The sequence below is a fragment of the Cyprinodon tularosa genome, unplaced genomic scaffold (genome assembly GCF_016077235.1).
Source record: "Cyprinodon tularosa strain WSP-4 unplaced genomic scaffold, ASM1607723v1 ctg590, whole genome shotgun sequence".
NCBI lineage: Eukaryota > Metazoa > Chordata > Actinopteri > Cyprinodontiformes > Cyprinodontidae > Cyprinodon > Cyprinodon tularosa.
This window is the reverse complement of record NW_024039330.1, coordinates 228,507-240,812: the sequence shown is the minus strand read 5'-3', so window position 1 is coordinate 240,812 and position 12,306 is coordinate 228,507.

Below are 12,306 nucleotides of genomic sequence, written 5' to 3'. Positions count from 1 at the left end.
GAATGTATATTATCAACAATAAATTACTTATAAGTAAACAAGTGTTAAAAAGCAAGAATTAGTTAACTTTTTCCTGAATGTTGTGAATAGATAAGTCCATTTTTGTAATCTTGTTTTCCAATAAGATTCTATAATTTTGACAAATTAAAAAATCTATCGTTTTAACCTATATTAAAATCTATTTTATCAACCATTACGACACTGTCTTCACCACTCAGAGGAGCCTAATAAGTGAGCGATTGCTCCTCCTCAAATGTAGGACCAACAGAGTGCTGAACTCCATTGTTCCTCAATCCATCAAGCTGTACAACTCCTCACTTGGGGGAAGGAGGAGGTGATCGGAAGAGGGACAAGGGTCAACACCCATCTCCTTGGACATCTTGTGCAAAACATTACCTATTTTCACTCGTCTGCACTATTTTCCTCTCTCACTGTGCAATAACACCTACCTACTACTTTCTAGTCTGTGTAGTTCTTTACTTCTTCATAAGGTCAGTCCATCCCGGCAGTACAAGTGCAATAATTAAAGTTAACTACTGTGTAGTCTGTATTATTTTTACTTATTTATATGGTCAGTATATTTCTGCAGTGCAAGTGCGATCACCCAAGTCAACTACGGTGTAGCCTTTCCTTAGCTCACTACTGTGCAGTTATTTTTATATCAAAAGGAAACATATCCCAGGAAATTACAACTTTTTCTCTTTTGTACTATATACACTCTTTTATATTGTCTGATGTATTTTTATTTTTTTCATCTTTAATGGCCTCTTGTTTTAACTCTTTGTATTCTATTTAAGCTAGTGGAACCAGAATTTCCCTGAAGGAGTAATCCCAAGGACAAATAAAGTTGAGTCTGAGTCTATTTTATATTCTCTATTCTATTATGTATGGATAAAAAGTATACATTAGGTATTACTGAGTTAAGTCAAGGTGTGATTGGAGTTTAATTATGGGTAATGATCAGATGAAAAAAATTATCTAGGTTTAATAACCTAATAATTAAACGAGGCTTATCTTGACAAAAATTTCAATTTAGATCAAATTTATACCCAAAGAACAGCATCCCTTCTAAAAGGAATAATTTATAATATCAAATTCATGATCAATCACTGTCATGTTAAATTAGCCAGCTTGCGCTAAATACTTAGTAGGTGTGAGGCTAATTTCCAAACAAACTAAATTCATCTGAACATAAATAGAAACAAAACCTTCCACCAAATAAACCTGTTGATATATACAGCCATAGAACTGACATTGATTAATGTAAATTGTCTGAAAAGGGGTATGAAGAAGTAAAGCTTATTTTTCACAGCCCCTCTATATCTAATTGCACTTAAAGTAAAGTAACCTTCCTGTTAAACTTCTTTGTTTTTTATCCAATATTGAATAAATCTTATTCATTATACTTATAACCTATAATTATTAACAGAAGTTAACCTAAAAAAAGCTTTATCTGATAATAGAAGATTATTGTTGTGTTGAGTTTCTCAGCATGATTCCAGTGAAGGTCACACGTTTTTTAGTTAGTGATTAATCCTATGGGGGCCAAGCTCCCTCTTCCAATGACTTAATAACACAGAACCAACAGTTTAAGCTTGCCTTTCATTGCAATTTATAAATATTCAAACCTGATTTAAGATGTCTCTCAAATGTTTTACAAATTTTTTGCACAATAGTTAAAACATCATCTCTTCTGTCAGTATATATATGAAAAAAATAATTGTATAAATTATCTATATGCGTTAAGTTGTAAAGCTTTCATTTAATCTTGAGCAGTTACTCATTTAGCCACCCAATTTCTATATTACCTTCTATTTTTATGATCTTCTTTATGGTTATTGCCAAAAGATTTACAGGAAAAAGGTCACAGAGTTAAAGCTTCCACCTCTGCTACAAACTAGAACAAACTGTATTTATTTTACAATAATGGCATGTTTTAATCTATTATCTTTCCACTTTGTAATCTCTGTGGTCTACATTTGTATGTTGGTTTGCATTTCTACATTTATTTATTTTTTTGCTTTTCTGTTTACTTTGTGTTTAGTCATCATCTCTTGGTGTTTTTTTTTTTACCTTTCTGGATGTTAGGTTGCAGTTACCTACTTATTTTTCTTGCAGGATTTTCATTATTTGTGTTACAATCTCACCTTCCCAAATCATCTTATGTTCACAGCTATTTTGTGACTATTCTGTGAAGCAACTCAATTGTTGCTTTCGTCTGTAATAACTTTCTAACTTTACTATTTGTTCTCCTGGTTTTATGCAGTCATATTTTGATCCAACTGGATCATACAGTCAAACTGATTCAAAGTTTCCTATCTACGGAAAACCATTGATTGCATCGACTCATTGACTCAAATGCAATCCCTCACAATAAGCATGCTTGTAGAGACAGTGGAGAGGAAAAACTCCCTTTTAACAGAAAGAAACCTCCAGCAGAACCAGGCTCGGTGTTAGTGGCCATCTGCCGAGGCCGACTGGGGTTCAAGGAGACGGAAGCAGAAATACAAAAAGCAGCTGTAAAAGGCGGCCCATGCCAGGAAACACACAGCCAGACAAACAAGCTCGCTTGCCTGGCTCCGAGCCAACTCCCATATATATATATATATATATATATATATATATATATATATATATATATATATATATATATATATATATATATATATATATATATATATATATATATATATATATATATATATATATATATATATATATATATATATATATACTCAATATATGTATATATTTATGTTTATTTAAATACATTATTTAAATTTCTTTTTATATAAATCAATATTATCCCAACTGTCTCCTGTTTGTGTTAGAGTCATAAACTGAAGTATGACCTATTAATTAATTAATTTGATCATGATTAATGGGATTTTCAGCATGGTTAACCCTTTCATGGCATCATAGTAATGTAGAGGGAATTTCAGATTTTTTTTTTTTAATCCCTGCTACTAAATGATTGGTTTAGTGTTCAAAATCAGATGCTCTTCTAAACACACTCTAAAAGCACAAGGATTTATATTCATTTATATTCTTTTACTGTTTCAACTATAAATGAGTAGAAATTCATTTATATATGACATGTAAGCATCAAGTTGAAGAGCCCATTTTATGCAAATCTTTATGTCTTCACAGGAGCAGGATGTTTTTACAAGAACATCACACACAAGAAATACAGGCTTGCTGCACTTAGAGGTACTTCACTCACACACAAAAAGAGAATTATCCTTTGGCGTAGTTGTTATAGCTCATGGGTTTCTCACTAAATTGATCCCTTTCATGTACAGTAAACTGAGTGGTTTTACAGCTCTGTAGCTTAAAGTGTTGGAATCATTATAACAGTGCTTAAAGAGATCATGCTTCATAGTTGCAGATTAGCAAAGGCAACTTTAGCTTTAGGGACTGTCTATTTTATGACAGAATGAAGTGTACATTAATCTGTTTTCCCAGAGTCCTTTTTAAAAGCTGCACTTTATAGACTTAGTGGTGTCAAAGAAATATGTCGCTCCCAAGCTCTAAGACGGATTGCAACACAAGATGTCGGCAGTCTAAAATGACACTTTGGTATTTCAGCTGTATGAGTTCATTTAATTACATGTAACTACCAGCAGACACATCACTTACAGTTTTTTTCATCTAAACAATGGCTTATATTAATCAAATTTAATATGTTTTAGCAAAGAGAATAAATAAAAGCATTGATTGTCATATCTAAAGAAAATGAGCCTCGATAATGGCGATGGAGAAAGCTTAAAGAATGATGGCTGCACACCAGAATCTGACTGTTTTATGTGAACTAAGTTTTCAGAAATTGTTATTAGTACCAACAAATAACAGGTTTTTCTGTTGTAACGTCCAACTGCATCCAAGTTCTGTATATGAGACACAAAGGCTCCCACCCCCTTGAACAAGGGCGGATCTGCCATACAGGCAAGGAAGGCCCCCTACCAGGTGCAGCTCCGCTAGGAAGGTTCCCTGCTGGTTGTCAATCACATAATAGTGCTTCTGAAATATTTATGCATGTTCAAAATGAATGGATCCCAATTTTGAATAAAAAAATGATAAGAACTGTGACACAATACATTAGGGATTTCCATTCTGCCTTTCAATATCTTAGAATTGACGAACCCATCTAGTCACATAATATATCCTACAATAAAATAAAAATAAGAAAAAAGGGGTTATTTGCAAAAACCGGTCATTGCCTATCGCAAAATTTCAAGGACACACACAAAGTGGGCTGGCAGTTTGTACGTAGGGGGCTGTCGGCCCAACCTCAGTCCTTATGGAAAAAGTACACTGAGCGACTCAAACGGGACAGCAACAGGGGGTCATGGCTCATTTCAGATCAGCCACTGAGCCGTTCCAATAGTTGAAGCCTGGGGTTTGTTTGCACACATAGATTAACCCAGCTGAAGTGATAAAACAACCTAAATGCTGACCCAGATTTGGCTAATTACTTACAGCTGATTGCCTATAGACCTCGCAAGGCAAGACGCAAGACGCAAGACGATTTACTGTAGTAAGCATCATCAGGGTCCTCCTGATGAACAGACCAGAGAGACCTTCACCTGAGCTACAGTCAGAATTAAAAGCTCTGGCTGTGATAGAAAACAATGGGAAACTTTTATGCGAGGTTCTAGTTGGATTCAAAATTCTAAATCAAAGCATTTATTCCTAAAGCAACTAAACACATTAAAAGGTCCTTAAGATAATCAAACTGCCTCTCAAAACTGCAGCCGGTTGAATTCATGTTGACAGAAAAAGAGTGTTGCTCTTTGTAAGGGTGGATGTGGATTGCAGCTGGAACAACCACCTACCTTAATCCTTTAGAAAATGGTTTATGCCAAAAACCTAAATTAGTGCCATAAAAGCCAACCAACGGATTTTGCCATTACATTATCCAAACAGATTTATGCCAGGCAAATGTTGATGACAACAAAGAGAGTTGTTTTGTTCACCCAATCTCTGTGCTATCATTCTTGTTTTTTAAAGTCTTATGCTGCCTAATTGGATATAACTGCAAAAGCCCCAAATCTATATGAAAGTCATCCTATATAAAGCTGTTCCTCTATTTCCATTTAGAGGTTAAGTATTTGTTATTGTATGACATGCAGGACTAATGATATTAAATCATTTGTGTCATTATATCTAAGATACAATATTCGCAATTCTGGTTGAAGGAACTTTTGGAACATCTGCAAAAATTTAAAGTTATCAACAAAACAAGCTGCACAGTGTTGGAGCGGGTAGTGCTGTTGCCTTGCAGCAAAAAGGTTCCAGGGTTTTTCTCTATGGAGTTTTGCATGTTAATTGTTATTTCTAAACTGTCCTTAGTTGTGAGTGTGGATGTGCATGCTTGTGTGTCTCTCAGTTGCCCTGCAACAAAATTGCAACCTGTCCAGAGTGTACCCCGCCTCTCACCCGTAGTATGCTGGAGACAGGCATTGGCCCTACCGTGACCCTGAGCTAGAGAAGATGGATGAATCATAAAAATCTGGTTGACCATGCCTTCAAGCATTATTTGAGTTTGTCAAGTGCATCACACACACCGAGTTTGTACAACCATTTTCTAGCAGAAGATGGATTTCCATCATCGTCATGACTCATACAGAGAAGGGCGAAAACTGCCTGTTGTCATGATTCTTGGCACTAGGGCTGGTTTAACTGATCATTCAACACACCTGTCAGCTCCACCCTGTTCCCAATAAGCCTTAATCTGATCCAACTACTCCACTGACTATATAAGCAGCTTTCAGATCAGTCACTAGTTCCAGATTATTATGAGCCATCTGTGAGTTTTACTCAGCATTCCTGTTACCTGTCTCCCTCCCTGATTCTGTCTCAAGGTTCTCTGAGCCTCCCTGAACCCTGTCAGACCTGCCATACTGTTTTTTAGGATCTCTGACCTGTTTTCTGTGCCCTGACCTTGCTTTCGCATTCTCCCCTGGTTTCTATCTGGATCTTGGATCACCTGGCTTTCACTCTGGAGTGGCTTTCGGATTCCGTACTCTTGTTTCTCCCTTTGATCATTCTGCCTGTCTCTGTTCTCATGGATCTGACCCTGTACATGCCCCTGGACCAAAAAGTAACTTTACAAAAAAGGATTCCTCCAAACCAAGGGTGTAACTTTGCGATAAAAGTTGGTGGGGATGCTCTAAGGGTGGTGGTTGATGGACCTACAGCTACTCAACCCGAACGCTTTCAATAGGGTTTGCATTTTCCAAAAATGAGCTCAAACATATATTTATTGAATGCTTTACAATTGTTGAGAACACAAGAGTACCACAATACATTTGTGGTATTTATAGTTATAGACAGATGCCTGCCTTCAGTGCATTATTTTATAAGAGGCTCAAAACTTGAATGTATTAAAAATGATGAATAACAGCCGATACCAATGCCAACATCAATATATCATGTATCCCTAGAATGGACACAACTTCATTTCCATCAATCCATCCATGCACGGCTTCCCTTTAAGCTGCATCAGTGATTATCCTCCTTCACAAGCAGCAAAGTCAAATTTAGAAATTTGTCCCATATGTCATTGACAGCAAAGGCCATATATTGCACCTTATATTTCAAAAATCATTTATACACTGATTTGTATATTTGTGCTTTAATTCTTGTAGGTTTTTTTATACTTTAATTTTAAGTCTGTGTTCTGTGAGTCTGGCTGTCTCTGGGTTGGCTGACGCAGCTATTTCTGAGTCTTGTTGAACTACAAAAGACAAAATGATATGTTGAATTTTATTATAGCATTGCATATTTTTTCTTGTCAACTTAGAGATATATTTTATTGCATGTTGCATATCCCAGTAAATCTGTTTCACCTTTAAATCTGCAGCTGTCCCTAATTGTGTCTCTGCTCTGCTTAAAAACAGATTTATGAACCTATCTACCAATATAATGATGCCTGAGAAAATCATTTTCAGGATCTCTAGAAGCTCTGCAGTCTAATTCTCTGTTAAGAAAACAACAGATATATGTTAATTTTCATCTGTATGTCTAAGTATGGTCCTGAAAAGCCCAGCTTTTTTAACTCATATAAATGTACAATCTGCTGCCATTTTTAGCTGAAAAAGGTTTGCATGTGTAACTAACAGATTTTTGGTGCCATCTCTGATTTTTTTAACCAACCTGTCTCCTAATTTTTACTTAAACATATATCGGAGTAGCTGCCAGTTAAAATTCACTGAGTGCTGCTGCGAATTTATGTTAAAACGGCTTTCCATTGTAGGTCAGACGAAACTGTCTGTATGTTAAACTGGCTTGCCAACCTACCTGTTTGAATTTAAGAATCCTCAGAGATTTACAAGTGACGTCACACGCGCAAACCGGCTTCCTCAGAAACTCTCAAAGTTTGCCCTCAAACTCCGAGGAGAATTTCTGGTTGCTGGTGACTGGTGAATTCTCCCAACCTGCCGCCATTTCATATTTTAATACACTGTTAAAACGTCAACTGTTGTCTCTGGTTGAATCCTGGGTCTTCCATTTCTGGTCATTTCAACTGTATAATAAACCTTTTTTTTCCTTTTGTATTTGTTATGCTTTATTAGAAGCACAAGAGTACTCCTTTGTGTGTACAGTAAACACATGAGTGTGCTTCTTGCACTACATGTCAAAGCATCATAAGGTCAGGGACACAAACTTTGCCGAACCTCATATAGATCAGACATTGGGTGAGAAAGAAAAAAGAAAGACAAAAGAAAAAGTAATGTTAGAATTTTATATAATTTGATATCATACCAATATAACCAGGGTAAAAACAACAAGCAGTTTTCAAATTGTGTGTTTATTTGTGTGGAAATTAAAGCTATTGAAGCCCATTTATCCTAAAAGTAAAACATTCATGAAAAGATGACAAGGTGATTAAAGTCTGTGAAGGGTCAGAAGGCCATAAGGCTTTGGGATTCTAGCAAACCACAATGAGAACAATTACACACAAATGGATAAGACATGAACCAGTGGCAAACCTTACAATAGTAATATATGAACATAAATACTGTCCATAGCACTTCAGACCTCAGTCACCTTAGTGTTCATGACTTCACTGTAAAAATTTGTCTTTAACAGTAAAACTGTTAAAGGCAAAAGCAGCGGGTGAACAAAGATCGAAATGTCATCTTGAATATTTTACTTTTGACAAATTATTTTTTTGGGTAACAAGAGAAAAAAAAAATAACACTTTTTGAAAACTGTGTGTCCTGTTATGTCTACTGTTCTGCAAACAGAATATGTCCCCTAAAGGGCATCTACAGTCAAACATGGTGGGGGTGGTGTAATGGTGTGGAGACACTTTACTACTTCATTATCTGGATGACTTGTATTTACTAAGAGAATCATGAATTCTGCTCTCTGGAAGGAAAACCTTTCAGGCCACCTGGATTGCACAAGCAAGAAAATAATCTGAGGAACATTAACTAGTCCACTTCTGAACTGCAAAAAAAAAAAAAAACACAAGCAAGAAACAAAGATGCTGCAAGTGGGTTTAATTTATGACCAATGTGGTTGTATTAAATCTATTTTGCAAAGAAAAGTGGGAGAGAATTCCTCTGCCATGTTGACAAACTATCATCTCCAGCTTTCTCCGACTCGTAAAAAATATTGTTGCTACCAACAATTGGGTGGCTACTTTTTCTCTAAAAGTCAAAATATAATAAATAATCAATTAAATATATTTTGTATTCACTTTTCTTTTTATGATTTTTCATGTTTGCAAAGACAAAAAAAAAAAGACATTCATTAGATAGTGAATATTTTTTCATGGCACTGTATTTCATGGAAAGGGTGACTAAGGCACACAAACAGTATAAACTTGCATCTATTTTTAAGCTGTTTAAGGTGCATTAGGGTGACAGTGTACGTAGGAGTTTGCCCTGAAATCGAAGGATTGATGGTTCAAGGCCTGGCTCCGACTTTCAGTGTCGTTGTGTCCTTGGGCAAGACACTTCACCTGCACCATCTACTGATGGTGGTCAGAGGGCCCGGTGGCGCCAGTGTACGGCAGCCTCGCTTCCGTCAGTGAGCCCCAGGGCAGCTGTGGCTGCAATGTAGCTTGCCACCATCAATGTGTGTGTAAATGGGTGAATGGCTGAATGTAGTGTAATTCGCTTTGGTCAAATCTCCTGACTTGAAAACAAAAAGCGGTATATAAGTACAGGCCATTTACCATTTGTTATCTGGCAAACCAATACACAACCATCAGACCAACAACATCAGTTATTAATTCTCTTGATCATCTTGATATAGTTCACCGTTTCTTTAAAAACTATTAGGAATACACATCTTTGTCATTACTCTGCCAGGCCTGCCATGATACTTTACAAGCAGCTCGCTGACAGCTGCCTATCCCAATAAAACAATGTTGGTTGCATGCACAACCAAAAAAGATTGCTCTACATAGAGGGTGACTGCCCTAAAATAATAAAAGAAAGTGTGTTAAAGTTGACTGGAGACTTGTAAGCTGGTGTATTTGCTGTAGCCGGTTACTGATGTTTTCAGTTAAAGTGAAAAACACAGGTCTTTGCTGCCTACAGATTCTGTGCAATATATCACTACAGATACTCACGGTATGAAAAACAGTGAAAATCTGAACTTTTAGCACAAATTGTCTCACCCAGCATGCATTTAGCTTTTCTGTTTATAGACATCGTCTACCTTCCATGAATTACCTAAAATGAGTTGGTGGAACTATTTCTCATATAAAAAGGATTAAAATGAATGTAAGCAGTAACTAAGTAAAAAGGAAAACTCAACAAGAATTTGGTTACATTTAGTATAAGGGCTAATTTGGTTGCATCATAATTAAGAAATGCATTTTGGGGCCACTACTTTGTAACCCTCTAATTATGCCAAAGCAGATTTATTACCATCAACAATGTTTTTATCAGTTATAATGAAACGTCACAATTTAAGGTTAACATTGAAGTCTCTGATCTAGTCATACTTTTATTTTTACTTGCTTTTCTTTTATGATAGAAATGTAAGTAAGATACAGATTTTTAAATGTCATGAATAATTTCTAAGAGTATTTTAGGAACAGAGGAAAAGGATGAATCTATTTTACAGAGATTCATCTTCATCTAAGAAAATAACATCCATGCCAAAAGATCAGGAAATAGTGAAAAGGGAAGCATGGTGGCATAAAGACAAAAGAATATGTTTCTTCACCCTCAGATAGCATATGTTTTAATTTTTCTTATTTGAAAAGTTCGATGGTGACTAGAAATAATGTTTAATTTTTTGATAATACTGTGTGCATAAAAGATAAATGTTTTATTAAGTTTGGAGGGATTCCTAAACATAAACGCGCTTCGTTTTACACCTTCCAATTGCAATACATTGGCAAAAGAAGCTGGAAAAAGGAATTTTTCATTATATGAGCTTTTAAGAAAAACAGTGATCATTAAATTTACTATTGGATTAATTGGATCAAATGTATTTTTACTGACAATTTTGGTCTGTATAGTACTTTAATGAGTTTTTGTTTACTGAATGACTGCATTTTTAATTTGGAATTTTTTCCCCATTGATTTCAATTTTTTTTAATCCCTGACAAATAACCCCACATTACTTAGATGAAGAAACACAAAATGTTTAGAATGGCAGGGTCGCCATCTAAAGGCAAAAACCTGCACATGCAGATTATTTTCTGCACATGGATTTAATGTAACTCTGTTATGCAATCAGATAAGTTTCTATCATGTCTTATTACATAAGATGGCATGCATCATGTTCTCTATCATTTATTTTAACTAATAATAGGTTATTGCACTATGCTGCAACAAATAAAACAGACAGCAATGAGGAATTTTCAACATAAAGGAATGTAACTTGTGCTACAAGCATGACTGATCGAAACTAATGCATTGGAAATTATTTCTAAATGTACATCTAAAATTAATGAGACCAGACCTAAAGCAAGCAAGGATGGAATCGGGAAACCTGAGAAAACTCACTTCTGCTTCTAAATGTACTGAGTGGGAAAGAAGGTAGAAATTGTTGCTTATGGCTAACAAAAAGACAAAATATATAAATTTAGAAGAAAGAGAGGTGCCGTTCAGTTACCTGGGGTTTCATACTGCGTTTTTAAAATAAAAGATATTATCTTAATGATTGAATAATGCTGGCACTGTTTAATTTAGCATTCCTGTGGTTTGTTTCACTTAGTTGCTAGTATATTATACATATGTAACAGTTAATGCCACCATTTAAAACTGTAATATACAAGCGTTAAGCCCATTGCTTGGTACTTTTTTTTAAAAACCTAACAGGGAAGAGGAATCAATGTATAACTACCAGATGATTTTTAGGTGTTTATAGCTTTCTTACTTTAATTGTGTTGCTTTTAAGAGTGTTTTTCTTTTTCAACATAACATTGTGTAAACTCACAATGCAATCCAATCAACTATTGCATATATAGTCATTAATAGCCTACTTTTAATAATTAATATACCAATGAGAGGAATTATTTTATGCCAGGAAGCTGAACAAAGAATTTATGATTGACATTTATTAATTATTTATTACAATGAGAACATGTTTTACCAAGGCCAGATGTCTGAAGGATCCACACCTCTACACACCAGATTCACCTAAAATCACCAAGAAGTAATGACAAATAACAGAGTGCATTTCAAAAACAGGAAAATTTGTATGTTTTCCATTATAATATCTGACTCAATTTTGTTTGAAAGATTGTTTAAAATTAGATCAAAATCAACAATCAGAAAAGAAACTATATCCTCCAATAGGCCAATATTAAATTGTGTAATTGGAAAAAAAAACATATTGTGTTTGTGCACTTATTGCCAGGTTGTGTGTAGGTTTTTAGAGGATCCAAATGCAAAGACGGAGGCTGAGCTGGTTTCTTGCAGATTTAATAGCTAGTGGTGGCAACAGGAGCATAAATCCAGAAATAACTCATTAAGCAGCACATGAACCAGAGCTCATCCTTTTTAAATGCAGCAAAGGATGGATGGATGCATTAGAAAAGTGCTAATGTCCAAAACATTGAACATCTGAACAATCATGGCGACACTTCTATCATTTAAATGCATATTTTACTGGCATGCATTGTACTGTAGAAAGGCAAAACATTTCAATAAGTTGTTATGGCCGTCATTAAGGTCTATTTTACAGCAGCTTATGTGCAATGTTATGATGAAACTTCTGACGGTAAGGTGAGAGGTTCGTCAACATGGCACATCCTGGAACATACCAAAGCTGGAGGGGTGTTTGGTTTCTGATAACCTTTTTGATTCCCTTTTCATAGGAGCTTTAATT